This window comes from Pleurodeles waltl, chromosome 7 (genome assembly GCF_031143425.1).
Source record: "Pleurodeles waltl isolate 20211129_DDA chromosome 7, aPleWal1.hap1.20221129, whole genome shotgun sequence".
In the NCBI taxonomy this organism is placed as follows: Eukaryota; Metazoa; Chordata; class Amphibia; order Caudata; family Salamandridae; genus Pleurodeles; species Pleurodeles waltl.
In genome coordinates this window covers 1,002,325,905-1,002,347,655 of record NC_090446.1, presented here as the reverse complement: position 1 = coordinate 1,002,347,655, position 21,751 = coordinate 1,002,325,905, and positions in this window count along the sequence as shown.

Genomic DNA, 21,751 nt, shown 5'->3' with positions numbered 1-21,751 from the left:
TGTATCCACAGCAGAAGCACGATGAGGAGTTAGCAGTCGGCACCTGATACATCTCTGGAAGAGACAAAAGACTGCTCCCTTTCTAAAAGACATTTCATACTCTGAGAACAGAATCTGCAGTCCCACCCCTCCCCCATTGATCCATAAAATGGCAGTTTCATGAAGACTAATCTGCAGCCCTCTGTATCATAAAGGACCTACTTGAATTTCTACTGGGATGCCTAATTCCTCTCTTCGCAATTCAGTTTCTGGGTACCCTCCCTCAAGTCTCAGGAATGTCAGTGATACACATCCATTGTCTAAGATAGCAACCTCACCTTCAGTGTGGATATGCATGGGCCAGGAGCTTCCGAAATAGAACCCACAGCCCTAGTTTACTCTGGTTCATCAGGCACTTATGAAGTCAATAGCATGCTTCTGATTTCCACAAGCACTCAGGTGCTGATCTCAGGACCAGGATTCTGGGTTCACGCTTAGAAATGGACCATTTATATGAGTGGGGCAGTAGGCTCTCACTCATGTGACAAATGTAAAAAAACATGGTCACTCTGGAATCACAAGCCAGAATGGTATGGTGCCATCATTTGAACTCATGACAGAGACAGCAAGCCACTCTCTACTGAGGGCTCTCATGGTGCATCTTTCTAGAGCCAGGAACGTTCCAGGACCAGTTGCAGCTCAAAGACAGCCCTAAGCCTTTATGCATGAACTAGGCTAACATGAGACAGGGGACAAAATATTCCCTGCCTCACATTCAGAAGCCATGTTATCAAATACTCATAGTTGGGCATTCAGGGCATAGTACTTGAGTGTGCAGCATGAAGGGGACCTACCTGTGCCATCACTCAGAGAAAAAGATACTTCCATGCATCCTCAAAGTGGGACGAAGTGGCAGACGTATATTTAGAGCAATGACATTGAGAGATACCACAACATTGCCTTATATTGACCCGAATTTGGTCATCCCAAGGGACCACCAGCCGCACTGAACAAGTTGATATCATGCTGTGATGACTGTTTCTTGAAAAAATTAATGAGTAACCTCACCCAGAGTAAAACGTGTGTCGGCACACAAATGAAGGATTGGTTCAAGCACTTCCTTAATATGGAAACATTGATAATTATACTGAATATCGGAAAATTAGACAATAGTTAGCTATGCTCAAGAATGGTTTCATACTTCATGAAAATAAGATTTGTGTCCGAGAAAATCTAGAAATCCTAGAAAATTGGAGAGCAAATCTATGAAAATCAGAGTTTACCATTTTGGATTTGGAGAAATAACTAGAGTAGTAATTTACTCGCTCATAATCCTAAAAGTAAAAAAAGTAAAGACTTGAAATAACAACAGTAGGAAGGTCCCACAAAGATTCTGGTATGGCACAGTTTATTTATCAGATTTGATAACCGATCTTCTTGCACATGGTGCTTTTCTAGAATAAAAGCACTACAGTTAATATTAAAGTAAAAATAAAAACAGCTGATTTTAATGACTGTCAGCAGTCTTCGACACCGTCGAGCATCTGATCCTCCTAGAGCGTCTCGAGGCTTTTCATAACAAGGGATCTGCAAGAGTTTATGCCAAATTATTTCTATCAGAAAGAGTACTGGGAGTAGAGAGTGCAAAGCAGTGGACTGTCCTCAACATCTCCATGATATGCAAACCAAACGATTGTACTCTGGAATATCCAGTAGAAGAATATTATGGCACACAAATATCGAAAGTTTGCTAACATATGGGGAAGTATAGATTTACTTTTCTTAACTCCATGTTTATGTACCTTGATGATATGTATCCCAGGGTACATGGATGTAGTGTTAGGTATAGATATGCAGTACATAGCTTTTGATATTGTGTCCCTCAATATTTTGTTCTCAGTGTTAGTCTCCCACAATATTCTGTATTCGATAGCCATGATCCACACCAAACCAAACTAAGTCTATGGTAAGAAGCTCCTGAAAAGTAAACAACTTCGATGCGGCTTCTAATACACCTTTCAAACGATCCGAGGGACCGCAATCTCTGAATATCAGGTATTAGCAGCCACTCTATCCGATCGAATGCGTCCTGCTTCACTTTTCTGATGTTTATCTTATCCAACCCTAGTGTTCTCAGGTAGGCATAAAGTTACAATCTGAGGCTTATAAAATCCCAATTTAAAGAAAGAAATACATTCAAAGCCTAACTCTGGGGATAAAACTATAAGAATTAGCTTAAAGAAGACACAAGAAAATTAACTAAAGTTCACTTGACTTATTTTATAACGTGGGAGAGATCTGCAGCAGGAGTATCACGGTAACAAAGTATAAAAAAGTTTCCGTGCAATGCCATTAAGAGACCACCACGTGGCCTTGTGAGCACTGCTAAAATGCTGCAGGAGCCCTCCGTTAACGAGGGAGTCTTGAAAGTAGTTGCTGAGAGCAGCAGTTAGAGTTCCCTCTTCTCTTAGTTAAGTGTTCATGCCCTGCAAGTGATTTCACCTCTCAATTATTATTATTTTTTTAAACACACACATTCAGCTAAAATCACTCCCCTCAGAGCCCAAAATACTAAGTAAGGTTTGTCTCCTTAGCCATTGTGCTCAGCCGTGTCCTGGACCTCAGAGAGCTAATACCACGCCCTTCAACTCACTCGAGCATTTTGTAGCTTTCCAACATGATAGCAACACGTATTATTTATAATGGGGGTGTCCCAAATGAGAGCATTGGAAAAATATCTATGATTATAAATCGGCTGTTAGAAGGCTTCATAACTGTCAGAGGCTGGAGCCTCTTAGTGTTCCAGTAGCTGGTTTTGGAATTACTGCTCTGGGAGGTTGAAGTCACTCAGTGCTTTTAAATCATTCACCCCCACCTCGTTCTATATGAGCTTTAATGAAATTCAAAGATGGTTACATGAGGCGCAAAGGCCTCTAGTGGGCCTTCCATTTTCTGCCCTGTGGCTCTGAAACACCAAATGATATCAAAATATTGTGCTGAGAAATTAACCAGTCCAATAAGTTTTGTTATTTTAATCCATTTGGATGGAGTTCAGGGAGAACACTGGCTCCAGCGAACGTCCAGCCAGTCTTTCAATGTATTTTATTATATTTTTCATGTAGGCTCCGTTTTAACATTAATACTGTATTTTTATGTATTCAGTACCCTGCCCGCTGTGACGTGACCACCTTTGAGTTTCATGCCAGGTTTCACAGCTGGATATCTGGGCTCCCCTAGTGCATGCAGTAGGTGAGAGCCTCGATGTAGAGGAAGAGCAAAGCACCCCTTGGAACATTCTATATGAAATATAAATTAATGTTCCCATTGGCCTACATGAGCAATACAATTGTGAAAGGTTATCAGTCAATTCAAAACACAGTTTAGCATGTCACTTAACAACGCCTGTGAACAACGTGTCTTGAACCTCCATTTTCCCTGCATGCAAGATGCTTGTGGCCGGTCTTTCTAGGCACTGGACAAGCAGCAGCAAACAGAAACAAGCTTTGGCAAAGCCAATAGGTCGTTCTTATGTGAGAACTATTGGCTTTCTCAATGTCTTTTGGCAGTGCTGTACAGTAGCCTTTCTGTTGTTTGGCATGGCTAAAGGTTAGTGGCATAGAGGAGAGTGGCATAGAGGAGCAAGGCATACAGGAAAATAGCAAAAAGTATTGTAGAGTGGAGTGGCTCAGAGTGGCATAGAGTGGAGTCAAGTGGTGCAAATTGATTGGAGTGGAGTGGCGAAGAGTAGAGAGGTGTAGAGTCCTGAAGATGACCTGGTGAACAACAAGGGTAGAAATGACATAGACGCCTGTTTGAACGAGTTGACACAAGCATGGACTGCTGATGTTTTTTACTTACAGTAGTACAGTAGTCTTTGTGTTTTATTTTTTCTGTCCAATTATTTCTTTTGTGTGTTTTTACACTGTACATCGTTTGTGTAAAGTATGTTAGCGTAATTTGTGGAGCCATTATTATTTTTGTAAAGGATATAATTGAAAAATTAATCTTTTTCTGTCACTGTGTTGTGGGGCACCATCTGTTATTGAATTTCGTTTTTTACTCCTGGAACCACTGTCACTAATAATAATACTTTTAGAAAGTTGGTATTTTCTTGCTGTTTGGTGCCTGCAGCCTTTCTCTAGGTCACATGCCGAGCCGTAGCTAACAGATGGGCTTTGTGTAGCTCCCTTAGATAGCAACACACAATATAGAGCTTAGGTGTGTCTGAATGGGTGATTACTGGCAGGATGGGAGGGTGAAGCTGGGCACAGCCCTACTTATACTTGAGTAGGTTGTGTCCTGCCTCCACACAAAGGGCTGCATACCCCCTGTAGTTAGTTTGGAGGGAAAGCAGAATGCCTGGGAACTTCAAAGGGGAACTTATAGAAGCTTCTCCCACCTTCCAGAGAAAGGACGCCAAGTATAAATATTGGACCTCAGAAACTGCCACTTCAGTACACTTCTGGACTTCTGGATACTCTGCCAGAAAGAACTGTGCTGTTGAAAGGACTGCCACTCTGCTGGACTGCTATTGTGAAGTACTGCTGCCCTATTGTACTTACCTGCTGCCCTCTTGCCTAGGTGAACAGGACGGGGCCCTCATCTGCTGGCCTCCTGACCTAAGCCTCAAGAGCAGAAGGTTCCAGCAACCTTGACCCCAGCGCCTGGACTCAGTCATCTATGGGCCTACCCTGCCAAGTGGTGCCACACAGTCCTGGGCCTTTGGAAACAGGATTCAGGTGCTCTGCTTTGTGGATCCAGCAGAACTGACACATCTCCTCTGCCAAATGGCGCAACCCGAGCAGAACCGATGCATCACCACTGCCACATGGATTAGTTCAGTCGCAAAGACCACTTCCGAGTCCATCACTTCATCCGAACCATCACTGAGAGATGCATCATTGTGCAGCCCCTCGCATCCCTCGTTGACAGCAGCCTTTTCGCAATGCCGAACTCTGCATCATAACTTCACAGCTCATCAGAACTGATGCATCACCCTGATTGCAAAACACATCCTCAGCACCAAATGTCACATCGCGAGCCCTTGTGGATGGCATCCTTGACGATGGCACAGGACCTTGCACTGCAGTCTCACTGCATCTCAGAACTATCACATCACTTTTGCTGCAGGATGCATCTTTGACATTGTTAGACCTGTCAGCCATAGGGTTGTCTTTCCCCAAGCATTTTGCCTCTTTTGCATGTGTGTTATTTTTTTGTTGTTCTTGTCCTTAGGACTCAGCACTTTACCCCTGCTAATCATTGCTAAAGTGCATATGCTCTCTTCCCAAAATATGGTTTAATTGGTGCATATGCAATTAGCATATTTAATTTACTTGTAAATCCCCAGCAAAATGCACTACATTTAACCAGGGCCTGTAAAATAAGGGGCATAATTACAAGCCCCAACTCCACCCTGCGCTGCCCTAGCATAATTTTTTGTACGCTAAGGCGGTGTTAAGAAGGCCTTTCTCCCTCGCCATATTTACAAAGTGGCGCAATGCTTGCAGGGGAGGCTTTCTAATGCAGGGAGGCCCAAAAAATGGCCACGTGAGATTTATAACATTTCACTGCACCACTTTTTCTGTCACTTTTAAAGCCTGCTCAGAGCAGGCGTTAAAATGATGTACCCATTTTAATCAATGGGTCTCCCTGTGCATTGCTGCACTAGAGTCAACATTTTTGATGCTAGTGCAACAAAGCTCCACATTAGCATCAAAAATGTTGATGCTATTGTCCTAACAACCACCAAGGCACAGAGTAAATACGGCAAAACTATGGTGTTATACCTGACAGCTTTTAGGTGGTCACCCCTAACTTTTTGCCTGCCTCCCTCCACTTTTTGGACACTGTTTTTGCTGGTTTTAAGCCTCTGCAGACTTTACCACTGCTAACCAGTGCTAAAGTGCATATGCTCTCTCCCTCCAAACATGCTAACATTGGATCATACCCAACTGGACTAGTTAATTTACTTATAAGTCCCTAATAGAGTTCACTATATGTGCCCAGGGCCTGTAGATTAAATGCTACTAGTGGGTCTACAGCACTGATTGTGCCAGCCACTTAAATAGTCCCTTAACCTTGTCTCAAGCCTGCCATTGCAAGGCCTGTGTGTGCAGCTTGACTGCCAATTCTACTTGGCATTTAAAAGTATGTGGCAAGTCTAAAACTCTCCTTTTTCTACATATAAGACACCCCTAATGTATGCCCTAGATAACCCATAGGGCAGGGTGCTGTGTAGGCAAAAGGCAGGACATGTCCCTACATAGTTTACATGTCCTGGTAATGTAAAACTCCTAAATTCATTTTTACACTGTTGTGAGGCCTGCTCCCTTCATAGGCTAACGTTGGGGCAACCCTCACACATTGCTTGAGTGGTAGCTGCTGATCTTAAAGGAGTAGGAAGCTCATATTTAGTATGGCCAGAATGGTGACACAAAATCCTGCTTACTGGTGAAGTTGAATTTAATATTACTATTTTAGAAATGCCACTTTTAGAAAGTGAGCATTTCTCTGTGCCTTACCATCCACGTCTGGCTGGGTTTAGTTGACAGCTCCTTGTGCATTCACTCAGACACACCGCGAACACAGGATACTCAGCTTCACTTGCACACATCTGCATTTTGAATGGGTCTTCCTGTGCTGGGAGCATGGAGGGCCTGCTCTCACACAAAGGACTGCCACACCCCCTACTGGACCCTGGCAGACAGGATTGAACTGAAAGGGGACCTGGTGCACTTCTAAGCCACTCTTTGAAGTCTCCCCCACTTCAAATGCACATTTGGGTATATAAACAGGGCCTCTTCCCTACCAACTCAGACATTTCCTGGAGAAGAAACTTGTAACCAGATCCTGCATCCTTCCAAGAAGAACTACCTGGCTGCCCAAAGGACTCACCTGACTGCTTTCTGTGAAGGACTGCTGCCTTGCTGTTGCCCTGCTGCCTTGCTGCTCTCTGGCTGAGTTGAAGAAGCACTCTCCAAGGGCTTGGATAGAGGTTGCCTCCTGTTCCCTGAAGTCTCAGGACCAAAAAGACTTCATCTCTTCAAGAAGGACTCATTGTCAGTGAAATTCGATGCACAGCCTGCCAAAAACGATGCACAGCTTGCACCTCGGTGAAAATTTCACTGCACGCTGAACCGGAATGACGCAGCCAGACTTTGCAATGAGAAGATCGATGCAGCGCCGGCGTAGTGACCTGAACATTGACGCACGGCCCACTGGATCGACGCACAGCTGAGCCAGAATGATGCAGGCCGACTTCCATAGAGGAGTCGATGCAGAGCCTGCTGTGCGGTAGAATATTTGACACAACGCCCGCCAGATTGATGCAGCTCCTGTGAATTCATTCCACCAGCACAGGAAATCCACGCACCGTCCCCCAGGCCGTCTGAAAAACCCGCAACCCGAAGAGGATTCATGACCGAGTACCAGAAATCGATGCAGAGACGTCCCTGCGTGAAAACTAAACGGCACATCGCCGTGTGCGGCCTGAGAAATAGACTCACGCCTCCTTGTTTCCACACTTCTCCTACTTTCGGGTTCTCTGCAGAGATTTTTCTCGCAAACCAGGTACTTTGTGCTTGAAAGAGACTTTGTTTGCTTTTAAAAGACTTTAGACACTTTATATCACCTTTCAGTGATATCTCCACATTTACTTATTGCATCTTTAATCGTTTTGACCTGCATTTATCCAGATAAATATTATATATTTTTTAAACACTGTGTGGTGTATTTGGTGGTGCTGTATGGTGTTATTGTATGATTTATTGCACAAATGCTTTACCCATTGCCTTCTAAGTTAAGCCTGACTGCTCAGTGCCAAGCTACCCTAGGGTGGGAACAGGATAATTTGGATTGTGTGTGACTTACCCTGACTAGAGTGAGGGTCCTTGCTTGGACAGGGGGTAACGTGACTGCCAACCAAAGACCCCATTTCTGACACATGGCATTGTTAGGAGAAGCAGGGGAGACACAAGTAAAATTGCACTTCTGGACCGATGCACCACTTTTTTGTAAATATGTCCCTAAATGCTACTAAGGGGACTGAAGCAACGCTTGTGCCACCCACTCAAGTAGCTCATAAACATTTCTCAGGCCTGCCATTGCAGAGCCTGTGCAATTACACTGCCATGTTAAAGAGGCTTTAAAATCTCTTGACAAGCCTTAAACTCCCCTTTTATTACTTATAAGTCATCAGTAACATAGGCCCTAGGTAGCCATTGGGCAGCGTGCTCTGTAATCTAAAGACAGGACATTTACGTTTAAGTTTTACTTGTCCTGGTAGTGAAAAACTGCAAAATTATTTTTCACTACTGTGAGGCCTACCCCTCTAACAAGTCAATATTAGGGATTCCTTATTACATTTATTTAGCTGTAATCCCTAAGAAGGAGTAGATATGTCATGTTAACACCTATTGAATTGCAATAGGAAATCCTGTTTAATGAAAAGGTGGGATTTATTCTTACATTTTTTAAATGCCACTGTTAGAAAGTTGGCATTTTCCAGCTCTTAGCCCAGTGTGCTTGCAGCCTGTCTCAAATGCATATCTGAACTGTGTGACAACTGGACTTTGTGCATTCCCTTCAGACAGCCACAAACAAAGGGAGCTTAGCTGCGACTGATGGGCCTTCAACATTCTGATAAGGCAGTGTCCTGCTGCAACACGAAGGGCCGCATAGCCCCCTGTAGTGAGTCTGGAGCCAGGGCAGGAAGAAAGGACCTCTTTTCACTTCAAATACCCTTCTTTAATGTCACCCCCACGACAAAGGCAGGGTATTAATGAAGAACTCTGCCAGGAACAAGGACTGCTGTGTTGCTACAAGAATTGCCACTCTGTACTGCTGCTCTGGAGGAACTGCTTTTCTGTTTTGCTGCCCTGCTGTCTGCTGCCCTCTGCTCTGCTAAAGAAGGACTGGACCCATCTCATGTGAACTGAGAGTGACTCCAAAGACTTGCCTTCTGTTTTCTGAAGTTTCAGAAACACAAAAGACTTCCAACTCATCTGATACAACTCTTTGAACCCTCTTTAACCAGCTCCTGAACCCCATGAGGTGCTTCCCCAGGCCTGGACCCTTGAAAGTGTTTTTGTTTCCTAAAAATCAAGCTTTTGGGCTCTTCATGACCACAAACAGGCCCCCCACCCCACCAGAACTATGCTGCGTGCCTGAAGAATCTGCACGAGTCACCACGTTTGTCTCTTCATACTGCAAGTATCGCACAGGCTCCAGTCTGCCTGTCTGTGATGCCTAGCCAACTCTTCATGCCTGCAGACCACCACCAGCAACGCTCTCCTTGCTCCTGGTGAACTTCTTCCCCATGAATGGAACTCTCTGAGCAAATCTTGACAAGGTTAAACTTCAGCTGGACTTGTCTGCGACTGTATCCAACCTATGCTCCATCACAGTCAGCCTGAATTTTGGGATTTAACCTGGCCCAGTTTAACCAGATTGACCTATTTGACAATTTATACCGACATTTCAGTTTATTCTTCAAAACTTCATATCTCAACTTCTACTTAATGATTTTTTGTCTTTTTTGTCTTGTTTTGTTCATACAATCCAACTCTGGTTTGCTAACTTGGTGAGGACTCTTGTTGTGGTGTTTTCACTGTGTTACTGTTTGAAGGGTTGGGCAACTGTTTAACCCATTGCCTTTTAAGTTAAGCCTGCCTGTTCTGTGTAAAGCTACCAGAGGATGAGCACAGGTTAATTCATGGTGTATTTCTCACTTACTCTGACTAGAATTGTGGTTCCTGCTTGAACTAGTGCCATTGTTCCAGTCTGGTGCTACCAGATGTCCACAGTTGGTGCTGTGTGCTTTTTGGAACTATTCTTACTCAAATCTTTAAAGTTGGATATCTGATGTTCTACTGATTGGATGCTTGTTGATTTGGTTTTGATTTATTTATTTACACTTACTCTATTTTTCTAAACTGATCTTCTTGTGGTGTGTTTTTATTGTTTTCCTGTTTGAACTGTTGCACGGCTATGTTACATATTACCTCTGATGTAAGTCTAATTTGCCTTGTGCCTAGCTACCCAAGGGTAGAGCACTGGTTAATTTAGGGATTGCTTTTGACTTCACCCTGAGGAGCACTGAGGTTGCTGCCTGAGAAGGATTTCACCTTCCTCAGTCAGTAACCCAATTTCTTACAGGCGTAGAGTAGAGTGGCATAGAGTAGAGAGTCATAGAGTGGAGTAGAGTGGAAATCAGTATAGTGGCTTAGAGTGGAGTTGTGTAGAGTGGAATAGAGTAGAGTGACATAGAGTGAAGTGGAGTGCCATAGAGTAGAGTGGTGTGGAGTGAAGTGTGGTGGCATAGAGTGGAGTGGAGTAGAGTAGAGTAACATGGATCCAAATAGGATAGCATAGAGTGCTGTAGAGTGGCATAGAGCAGAGTGGAGTGGCATAGAGTGGGGTGTCATGGAGTGGTATAGCATGACATAGAGTGGAGTGGAGTAGCCTAGAGTAGAGTGGAGTGATGTAAAGTAGAGTGTCATGGAGTCACGTAGAGCACCATGGAAGGGAGTGGAGTGGAGTGGTGTAGACTGTCATAGAGTAGAGTGGAATAGAATATTGTGGTATGGAGGTGAGTGGTGTATAGTGGTGTGGAGTGACATAGAGTAGTGCAGAGTGGAATAAAGTCACTTTGAGTAGAGTGGCATGAGGTGAAGTGGTGTAGACTGGAGTAGAATAAGTACAATGGAGTAGAATAGAGTGGAGTGGCATAGGGTAGAGTGACATAGAGTACAGTACAGTAACGCAAAGCAGTGAAGAGCTGCACATAGTGAATTCATGTATTGAGGCATACAGTAGTGTAAAGTAGAGCAGAGGGCTGTATAGTGAAGTGGAGTGGTGTAGACTACAGTGGAGTGGAGAAGTGGGGTGTGGAGTGGCATAGAGTGGTGAAGAGTACAGATGCATAGAGAGACACAGAATGGTATTGTGTAGAGTGGATTGGCATAGACCGCCATAGAATGGGATTTTGTGGGGTTAAGTGGAATGATGTAGAGTAGCATAATGTGGAGTGGAGTGGCATAGATTGATGTGGTGTATAGTGGAGTGGCACAGAGGAGGGTACAGTAGAGTGGTGTGGAGTTGAGTGGGGAAGAGTGGCACAGAATAGAGGAGAGTGGAGTAGAGTGGTGCATAGTGGACTGGAGTAGCATAAAGTGGTGTAGAGTTTATTGGAGTGGCATAGAGTAGAGTGGAGGTTAGCAGAGTAGAGTGGAGCATGCAGAGTAGAGTGGCATACTGTGGTGACGCGTGGCATGGTGTGGCATAAGATGGCGTGGTTTGGTGTGATGAAGTGTGGAGTAATGTAGAGCAGAATGGAGTAGGGTGGAGTAGCATAGAATAGGCTAGTGTAGAATAGTGCAATTGTAGTGTAAGTAACTTAAACAAGGAACTAAAGTTAAAATCAATGCAAACTATGAGGCATTGAGAGGATGAATTGATGAAAGTCAGCAAAATAGGCGTGCAGCTGCAAGCATCATGAACGTGTGAATGTGTTGTTAGTGTGTCATTTACACATTATAATGGATTAATCCAACCCATGTAAAAAGTAATTTTGTTTTAACTGTATGAGTAAGCTAACAGTTGCAGTCATTGATAAAAAATGTCCAAAAATGCGTGTGCAAACAGAAAAATGAAGAAAGCAGCTTGGGAACTGGAAACAGAGGTATTGTCCTGAAACACATATCTCAATCATAATGCGTTTAGCAGACAGACACTAATTTAGTTGAAACCATCTGTGCTTGGTCCATACACCAAAAAAAGAAAAGGGAGTTACAGCTGGGAGGAGCTGGGCAATTAGGAGACAGCAAAGAAGAGTTACAATGAAGCCATTGAATGGGAAGCAATGGTTGTGCTCCAAAGCCCATTATTGTAAACAATACTCTTGCAAGGAAGAGCACTTGCAATGAATGCAATGTCGCAATGTCGCATCCATTATTAATACAGAAGGAACTGTAAAGTAGCTAAGAACAGTAGTGTCTTCAGTCCCCCACTTTTGAAACTCGAGAGGGGGTGGGTGCCACTGGACAGTCCTGATTAACAGGACATGTTTAACTTTAGTTCCTTTTACATTTTTTCAGAGACTGTTAGTCTTCAAATAGTTGATCATAAATGCAGGACAACACCTTACAGTATTAATGTGCTATATAATATTTAAACTCATGTGTTCAATCATTCATTCATTCAGCCCACCATTCAAGACTGGGTGGAACAACTCCGGTCACAATTTTTGATGGAGGAGACGCAATGTGACCTGTAATCCTTCACTCTTCTTAAGGGCCAGTGGAGTGGTTTCTAGACTGGTTTCAAGGGCATGTAAAGCCATATTCTACCAGTATGATAACCTTTACATATTCTTATTTTGTTTTGTGTAGATCAGCGAACATTGCAGAAGTCCAAGCAAGGCATCAGCATAGCTCAAATCAGTTGTACACTATGCTTAGACAATTGAAGTGGGCTAATATGTTTCAGCAGAGACAGTTGGAAGCTGACATCCTTGCTGAAAGCATTCATGTGTGCTGCAAAAGTGGTTAGAGCAAATAAGTTTCAAATATTGTCATTTTTCAACATCAGTTTGGGGGGTATCCCACACAAGCACATCAGTTCAGTGCAGTGATACACTGGATGTTCCCCCAAACAAGTAGGGTTCTTAAGTTTCCTACATTCAGACAAAGACATTTTATGATTCATGCAAGGGTGCTGGAAGTAGGGATGCAAAAGATGCTGAAGCACCTCTAAATAGCCTTGTAGGAAGAGAATAGGCAAGAAGGAGCCTTTACATTTTGCTTAGAGCTTGTTGCATTTGCTGTGTGTTCAAAGACAAAGGTCAAATGTCAGACACTGTCTTCTGACAAATAGCTGATTATTCTTTCAAAAAGGAGCTTGGTGTTTTTATTTTTCCTTTCTTTAATTGGATGGTAAGGGCAATTTGTAATGTGAACATAGCGACAATCTTCCTGGAGTACAGTGAGCGTAAAAAGGAAAGGCTGTAGGTTGTTTTAGAACACACATCTATGTATGAAAATGAGTAATAAAAATATTTCAACATCTGTCATTAGCCAAGAAAGAACAAATGAGGCATGTTGGGTACTTTTGTAATTGTGAAGTTTGATGGAAACAAGATTTCAGTACTGTTGGACTTTTGCTTATGCAGGGTCATCCCCAGTCTTTTTGCCTCCTGCCTCCTATTTTTTTCTGACCTGTTGCTGTTGGCTTTTCAACTCTGAGCACTTTACTACTGCTGACCAGTGCTAAAGTGCATATGCTCTCCGTGTAAATTGTATATAATTGGTTTGTCCATGATTGGTTGATCCACTGCAGTGGCAGGTCTGAGACATGATTACAGAGCTACTTATGTGGGTGGCACAACCAGTGCTGCAGGCCCACTAGTAGCATTTGATTTACAGGCCCTGGCACCTCTAGTGCACCTTACTAGGGACTTACTAGTAAATCAAATATGCCAATCATGGATAAACCAATTAAATACAATTTACACGGAGAGCATATGCACTTTAGCACTGGTTAGCAGTGGTAAAGTGCTCAGAGTTGAAAAGCCAACAGCAACAGGTCAGAAAAAAATAGGAGGCAGGAGGCAAAAAGACTGGGGATGACCCTGCACAAGCAAAAGTCCAACAAGTAGGATCATAACAAACCAAGAAATGTTAAGCAAAAGATACATTTGCAATTAAATCTGATTGCATATGTGCCATGCGTTTACCAGTAAAACCGCATTTCTGATGCACATTTATTGGCACTTCAATCGAAAATTAGCTTTTTGTAAATGGTATTACCTTACTTCACCATGCTTTAGTCATATATTCAGGATTATGTGCCACTGGGCACAAACGACTTCCCTGCATTTGCTGCACTTTTTCTTTTTGTAACATTTGTTTTTTTTTATCAACCCTATGACTTCAGTAATGTAACACTGATGACAGTGCCCCACTTGACAGCGCCCCCACTATGACAATTGGTGCAGCACCATTTCAGTGATGGGTGTGATCAAACGCCTCTACAGTGCTTGCACTCGTCTATGGGTATTTCTCCAAGTGGACCTGAATTTGTGTCATGATGATCTAGTTTGTTGCTCCATTAACATGAGGTTTGTCATCCTTCTACACATTTACTGAGTAATGGTTTGTAGGTGCAAGTTTTTATTGAGTAATTATCAGTTACAGCAAACAGGCAGTTAATGCATTAATATAAATTTGGAATAATTGGAAAGCTTTAGGCATGTTAGCATTATCATACATCAACTTAACCATCCCTCTCCCAGCACAGAAGCATTAGTGATTCTCTACATACTTATGCCTCTTCTAGGACAAATTGTCCCTTTTAAGGGCTCCAGTTCTTTTGATGCTAGTTCAGGCACCCCTTAGCATGATGTGTTGCCTTCTCGAAGTAAGCACACCTATCCATTCCTCTGTGCCATTCTTAAACTGGTAGAATGTGGGAGCTCAGCCAGTGACTGTCAGTATCTCTTCTAACAAACAGCCATCCCATTCCAACCAAACTGTGTTTGTAGCATATGCTCTCCCATTCCCCCATAATTCCTAATAGGACTATTTTCGGGAGAAGCTGTGATTTTGTTGTCATCCCAACACTTATGACAGGGTTGCGTCAATTAAAAGTCAGTATCAACTAATATGTGGGCAGTACCATATAAAGTGAAAAGAATCACATTTATCCACTTTTTTGCAGTATATTCAATTTATTTATTTGCAGTTTTTTATGTAGCACAGACTTGGCCCAAAGTCATTTCCTAACAGGAAAGGCAGGTCAGGCCACACCTTATGCCCGTAAAACAAATTTCTAAGAAATGTAAATCATTGTAAAGTGTTTGTTGTTTTTGTTGCTTATAGTTAATAAATATACATGTTTGGTATTTTATAATCCTTTGCTGAATGAGACTTTATGATTTGCTTAAGTACACAATGCAAGTTCTCATGATTTAGGCCAGGTCCCTGATTGGCTTGACCAGACCTCTTAAGCAGGTGTGCCACGCCTCTTTTAGAGACCTCCAGTTTTCCATTCCACTTGAAGTCCCATATATCTATTGTTTGTCAATAGCTTCTAGAGACCCTCTTGGGTATTAATGTGTATTTAGCAAGAAGACCTGATAAATTATTGACACTGTTTGACCGACTTTCCTCGCGTGAGTTCTTGCCCTCATACTTTCATTTATCGTAATTCTTTTGATTAGCACTGAAACCGCCTAACGGCAGTTTCAGTACTCTAACCAAGAAACCAAATACTAGTTAAAACATGAGATTATATGCAGTGCTGTTAAATGTTTTGAAATCGATCACGTTCGGATATTCCTCAGTCACCCAATAAAACCATTCATCACTTCACTGAATATTCCATACCATTTCAAACTCACTATCATTTTGCGTCCAACATCAACACGTCTAAGCACTTGTTTTGACAACCAACAAAACTTCCTAATCCCAGTTGGTTCCTGGCGCCTTTGTGCCCTAGGGGACGGTGTGCCAGTGTGGTGGGGAGCAAGACCCCCGAGCAGAGCCGTGTGTGCGCTACTGTAGCTCTAGACAGTAAGCAGTTTGTGAGGCACCGCGCCTACGAATGGAAAGAAAAGCCCTTTCTGGCTTCATGATTAATAGCACCCGTCATTTTGATAACGTTCCTTGTTCTCCCCCTTCACTTTAATTACGAGCAGTGTGTTTATCCAGAGCCAATTACCGAGGGGCTCGGGATCTGCATATTCATAAATAAATGGCGGGGACGCCCGCGCGGAAGTATATTATTTCAGCCTGTCCCATTTAGCGCTCCTTGAAGGGGGGAGACAGGTGAAGTGTTCTTAATGTGAAAGGATAAAGGGGTACTCCTGATACAAGGCAAACAGCGGGAAGTTGTTCATTTTTTTAATGCACTCTCCCTGAGTTATTAAACACAACTTCACCGCTATGGAAATGTTACAAGGAGCGAGTAAATGTTGTCAGAGGGTGTAAAAATATTTCTCGACAATTGTCTGCGGTAGGCCAAATGAGACTTCTTGCTGCGGAACGAAATTGAAATAGATTGTCTAGATGTTGGAAAATATAACATTTCTTATGAGTGCAATTCAATTAACGTAATATAGTAACACGATCACGCATCTGGGATTACAGATAGCTCACTTTGTTAAATTGACATTTTCAATTGATTGTAATTTTGTCATGAATATACCATTTTTTCTTTAAAGTCAAAAAGTGGAAACTATATCAGTGAGGCATTGGGCATTCTAAATTTGATGAAGGTTAATTGAATCATTCAAAAGTTAGCGTGTGGAAAATACAATTTACCATTCCTACCATTTAGGGAGTTGCAATCACGGTGACGATGAAAATTAGTGGAAGAGTTTTACAGGCAGCAAATGTTTTCTCAGAGTGTGCATGAGGGTGCGAATTGCCTTGAGAGATTACTCAGAATGGCTTTACTATATGTCATTACATATCTTTGTACAGTGTATATTTTATTTATCACTCTTTGTGTCAGCAGCAATTTATTTACCTAATACACCACTATTGCTCAGGTTGCTTTGGTGGCCCCTTGCTCCTTTACAACAATGGTTGCAAGTTGGAAAATTTGGGTAAGTTCATATTACAGTGTCTCCCAAACATACATACATTAATTACAAATGGTTGACTTCTGTCTGAGGGTCCGATTTTGGCAGATACAATACTCTGTCACAAACATGATGGATAAGCCGTCTGTCATGTTACGATCCCCGTATGCCACAATGGTATCATAATACGGCAGACAGGATATCAGTCACGTCTGTGACGCATTATTCCCCTTGTTCAAGTTCGAAGTCAGGCCCTAATGTCGGAGCAAATTAAGAAATTGATTTGACAAAGTCTGACATTCTTACAGAGAAAACTTGCTTCCCTTTTGAGCCCACCCCAAGGAATCACAGACAATGTGATCCAGGACATCACCAATAAGCCCATTGAAAAAATCAATTAGGCATTTGTCTACTATGTTTCCTACAACACTAAATATGGCCTTTTTGGATAATGGATGGAGACCACAAGGTACAGAACCATAGAAATTCACCTGCTTTAGTTAGAGTTAGTTCAAGTAACTATAACTTGTGCCCAAAAGTGACAATAAATCAAACCCCCGCCATGCACAGGTTTTTAATAAATAATTTTGCACCAAATGTTACAGTGGTCTTATTAATGATGTTATAAAAGATGTCATGAGTGCTGTAATATCTAGGGTAATTAGCAGTGCATGGCAAGGTCGTGAGTTATAGTTAGCTTAAGGCACAGTTTATAGTTACTTGAAATAACGCTGTCTATGACAGATGAATTTCTATGGGTTTGTATGTTTAAAATGTGAGCCTAACTTTAACCTTTGGTTTTTTGTAATGTGAATTTCTATGATTTTTTAAAATTCTATTTCCTACCTATAACGTTTTTTAGTGAATTTCTGTGTTTTTAAAAAATGTAAAGTAATTTTAATTACTATACGCTAATACAACCACCGTCGGCATTGGCTGAAGGCCCTGCGGCTAACCCTTATAACTACTCCTTACAACTACCCAACTGCCTTTTGCCATGAGCATGGTGGGTTGGCCGCAAGACCTGCAGCCAAACCTCTATAATCACACAACCCCATGCCATGCACAGCCTTTGGCCATGATTGGTGGGGGTTGGTTGTATGTGGTGGCTGTGTAGCCAGGCCCTGCTGCCAACCCCCCATAACCTGTAGTTGGTGGCAGGGCCTAGTCTGCCACTAGGCCCTGTGGCCAACCCCCCATAACCACCCAACCCTGTGCCATGCATGACTTTTGGCCCCGTGCAGCAGAGGTTGCCTGCATTGCCTGGCCTGCGGCCATGTCCTGCGGCCAACCCCCTATAACCACACCAACCCCTCATCAAGCATGGCTGAAGGACTTAAGAGATTAAAGGGGACAACATTAAATTATCCAGGCCCCCTAGGACCACTCCCTCCCCAGGACTACATAAGAAAAAAACTTGGGAGGGGTCACGCAGACCCCACGGGTCTTGGAGACCACCAGCTCCCAGGGAGAACAATAGATGGGGGGCCTCATGGACCCCCCAGGGCCCTGGGGACTACCACCTACATGGAGCTACATAATATAAAAACTTAGGGGGGTGCGCAGAGCCCCTGAGTTCTGGGGAGCACTACCTCCTAGGATTACATTAACAAAGTATATGGGCGGGCCGCATGGAGCCCTCTGGGCCCCATGGACCACCACCTCCCCAGGGCTAGACAAAAAATGAATACAGGGGGCCATGTGGCCCACCCACAGCCATAGGGACTGCCTCCTCCCCCCCAGGGCTAAAGAAAGAATGTATGTGGACGGCCACATAGCCCCCCTGCGGCCCCAGGGACCGTCACCTCCCCGGGGCTAAAGAATGAATGCCGGAGGTGGCCCCTCCGCAGCACCGGGGACTACCACCTCCCCGGGGCTAAATATTTAATGAATGCGGGGGGCCACAATGCTTCCCTGAGACCCGGGGACTGCCACCTGCCTGCAGCTAAAAAAATAATTAATGCAGGGGATTGTGCACCCCCCCAGCAGCCCTGAGGACCACCATCTCCCCAGGATGCCCACCCCTGGGACATAACTGTTTGTTCTGACTTGATGGGAGCTTTTCAACAGCTCTCCCTTGCTGGAACCACAGGTTTTCTCAGTTTTTCTGCCTGCAGAGATGAGGGCAGGGAAATAGAGGAAACACTTGCTCTCAGAGACAGGGAGATGCATGTTTAGCAGCTCCCTCTCTGTGACACAATGCCAGCCTTCAGTGCTGACTGGGTGCCCTATGGGATATCCAGGTGACATGGCCGGGCCCCTTGGAATGGGGCGGGGATTGGCCGTGTGGCCCCCTTCCTGAGAAAACAAATAAAATGCTAAAGCCAGGGCCCTGGGGGATGTGATCCCAGTGCACTCTTTATTTGTTTAGCCCCGGGGAGGTTACCTATAACTGCTGCTATATATATATATATATATATATATATATATATATATATAGATATCTATATCTATATATATATATATATATATATATATATAGATAGATATATGGATATATAGCAGCTCTTATAGGTATGCTTAACTCAAGTAACTATAAATCGCGCCTTTAGGTAACTATAACTCACGCCCCGCCATGCACAGTTTTCTCATCAATAAAGTTATTGCAAATGTTGCAATGATAATATCAATACGCCACAGAAGGTGTCATCAGTGATGTAATATGTGGAGTAATTAGATGTGCATGGTGAAGGCGTGAATTATAGTTACCTTAGGGTGGGATTTATAGTTACTTGGTTAAACATAAATATAACTGCTGAATTTCAATGATTTTGTGCGAGTAAATTTAGAACCTAACTATTAACTATAACTTCCCTGTAACCTTTGGTTCAGTGAATTTCTATGCTTTTTTGGTATGCAAATATGTAAATATAATCAGCGCACGGCCAGACTTAGTGGCTAACCTTCCTGCATGCACCAAAACCTGAGCTGCTCACGGGCTTCAGCATGATGTTGGATGCAGTGAGTGTTTTTTCCCAATTTTTCACTGGATTCGGAGACCCACTGGTGGATCCGCAGATCAGACAAAAAAATAAATAAATGGGCAATTTTTTGCCCACGATGGGTGCCTAGGGGACCCCACTATGTGTCCTGTAGAGTCAGGATACCTGCATCTGACCCCTAATGTGTTTTTGCACTCTTACTTTCCCACTCTCCCCCAGCCCATGCAACAAATAAAATGGTGGCCGCACCTTTCTGTCAAGTTGCGGCCAGCCAATCAGGGTCTTGCTTTTCCCCTAGATTCTCAAATCCAGACCCAGATCAGCTGGTCTGGATCCACGGAGAATCCGCTTATTTATGTATCTATATTTTTTAAACTCTGATATCCCAGAAACTACCAAACAGATTTACACCAAATCACAAAAAGCATAGTCTGAGTACCAAGATCTAGCTTTCTGCCAAATTTTGAGTAATTCCATTCAGCAGTTTGGGCTGTAGGCATGTCTAAAGACCCTATGGGAAAATGAATGGGAAAAACACATTTGGACCCCCATTTTTTTCAGACCTGCTTGACGGATCACCCCAAAACTTTCAAGGTAGCAGCTGACCTGATTCGTGAAGATTTGTCAAGCAGAGCCAAAGTTATTGGTAAAATAAAAAATGCTCCTCCTTTGAAAACTATGCCCTAAATATACATACTGGCGGTCGCCAGTAGATAGTTATAGTTACGACCATGTTTCCATAGAAAAAGTGTTTTTTGACTTGCCTATATCTTTGACGCTGTTTGATGAATCTTCACAAAATTTCCCCCCCAAAAAATGCCCTGGTAATTCTTGTTGCACGTGGAAAGTTTTGGTGTGATCCGTCAAGTAGGGCAAAGAAAAAGGGGGGGGTCAAAAAAGTTGCTTTTCCCATTTTAATTCCATAGGACCTTTAGACACGACTATAGCCCGAACCATTTGATGGAATTACACCAAATTTGGCAAAAAGCTAGCTTTCAGTACACACATTGTGGTTTTCCTTATTTGGTGTACATCTATTCAGTAGTTTCGGAGATATTAATGGGAAATAAATGTAGATATCTCTGGCCGCAGCGCATTCGTGATTATTTTGCAAATATTTTGTTAAAAGTCATGAATGCGCACACGAAAAGAAGCGTTGTAATTGGCTGACCGCCACCTAACTAGAAAGTTACGGCCACCATTTTATTTCCCCAGACACGGTCCCCGGGTGGAGAAAATCCTAATTGAAAGTGGCATATGGGATCAGGTTGTATGTACCCTGACCCCAAGGGTGTGATATAGGTGTGTTTTAGGGGCAAATGATGGGTTTAAAATAATTTGCATTACCATGCGTTATATTCATGAATTTTCATGAATTTCATGAATTTCACAAATTAGTTGCAATATATTCGCGATTATGGAAACATTTGAAAGAAAAAACACAGACTAATTCATACACTAATTCATTCACCCATACATGCACTCAGGCACTCGTGCACCCACTCAGACCCATTCATAGACCCACACACCCACTTTCAGACCTACTCACACCCTAACACACACACTCACAGATCCAATGACAGAGACAAGCCCTGTGGCCAACCTGTGCTGGGCATGGGCAAAGGCCAAGCGTGGGGCGGCGTTAGGTGGTTCTAAGGGCTTGGCTGCAAGAGGTGGCTGCTGGCCAGGCCTTGCAACCAACCCCCACCGCGCACGGGTTGGAGTAGCATATAGTAATTAAAATTACTTTAGTTTAAAAAAACATAGACATTTACTGAGAAAAACAAAGGTTACAGGACGTTATAGTTTGGTTCTGAATTTACTTGTACAAAACCCAGAAATTCAGCAGTTAGAGTTAGAGTTCTTTCAAGTAACTATACCTCGTACCGTAAGGTAACTATAACTCACGTCTTCACCATGCACAGTTAATTTCTCCACATATTATATCATTGATAAGATCTTGTATGACATTTTTGATAGTATCACAGCAACATTTGCAATAAAATTATTGATAAGAAAACTGTGCATGGCAAGGGCATGAGTTATAGCTACCTTAGGGAGCGAGTTATAGTTACTTGAAAGAACTCTAACTGTAACTGCTGAATTTCTATGGTTTTGTATGAGTAAATCAGAACCTAACTATAACATCCCTGTAACCTTTGTTTTTTTCATTGAATATAAAAACATACATAAATATAGCTAAACTGAAAAGTAGACATATCCTTTGTGACATACTCTGAGCCAC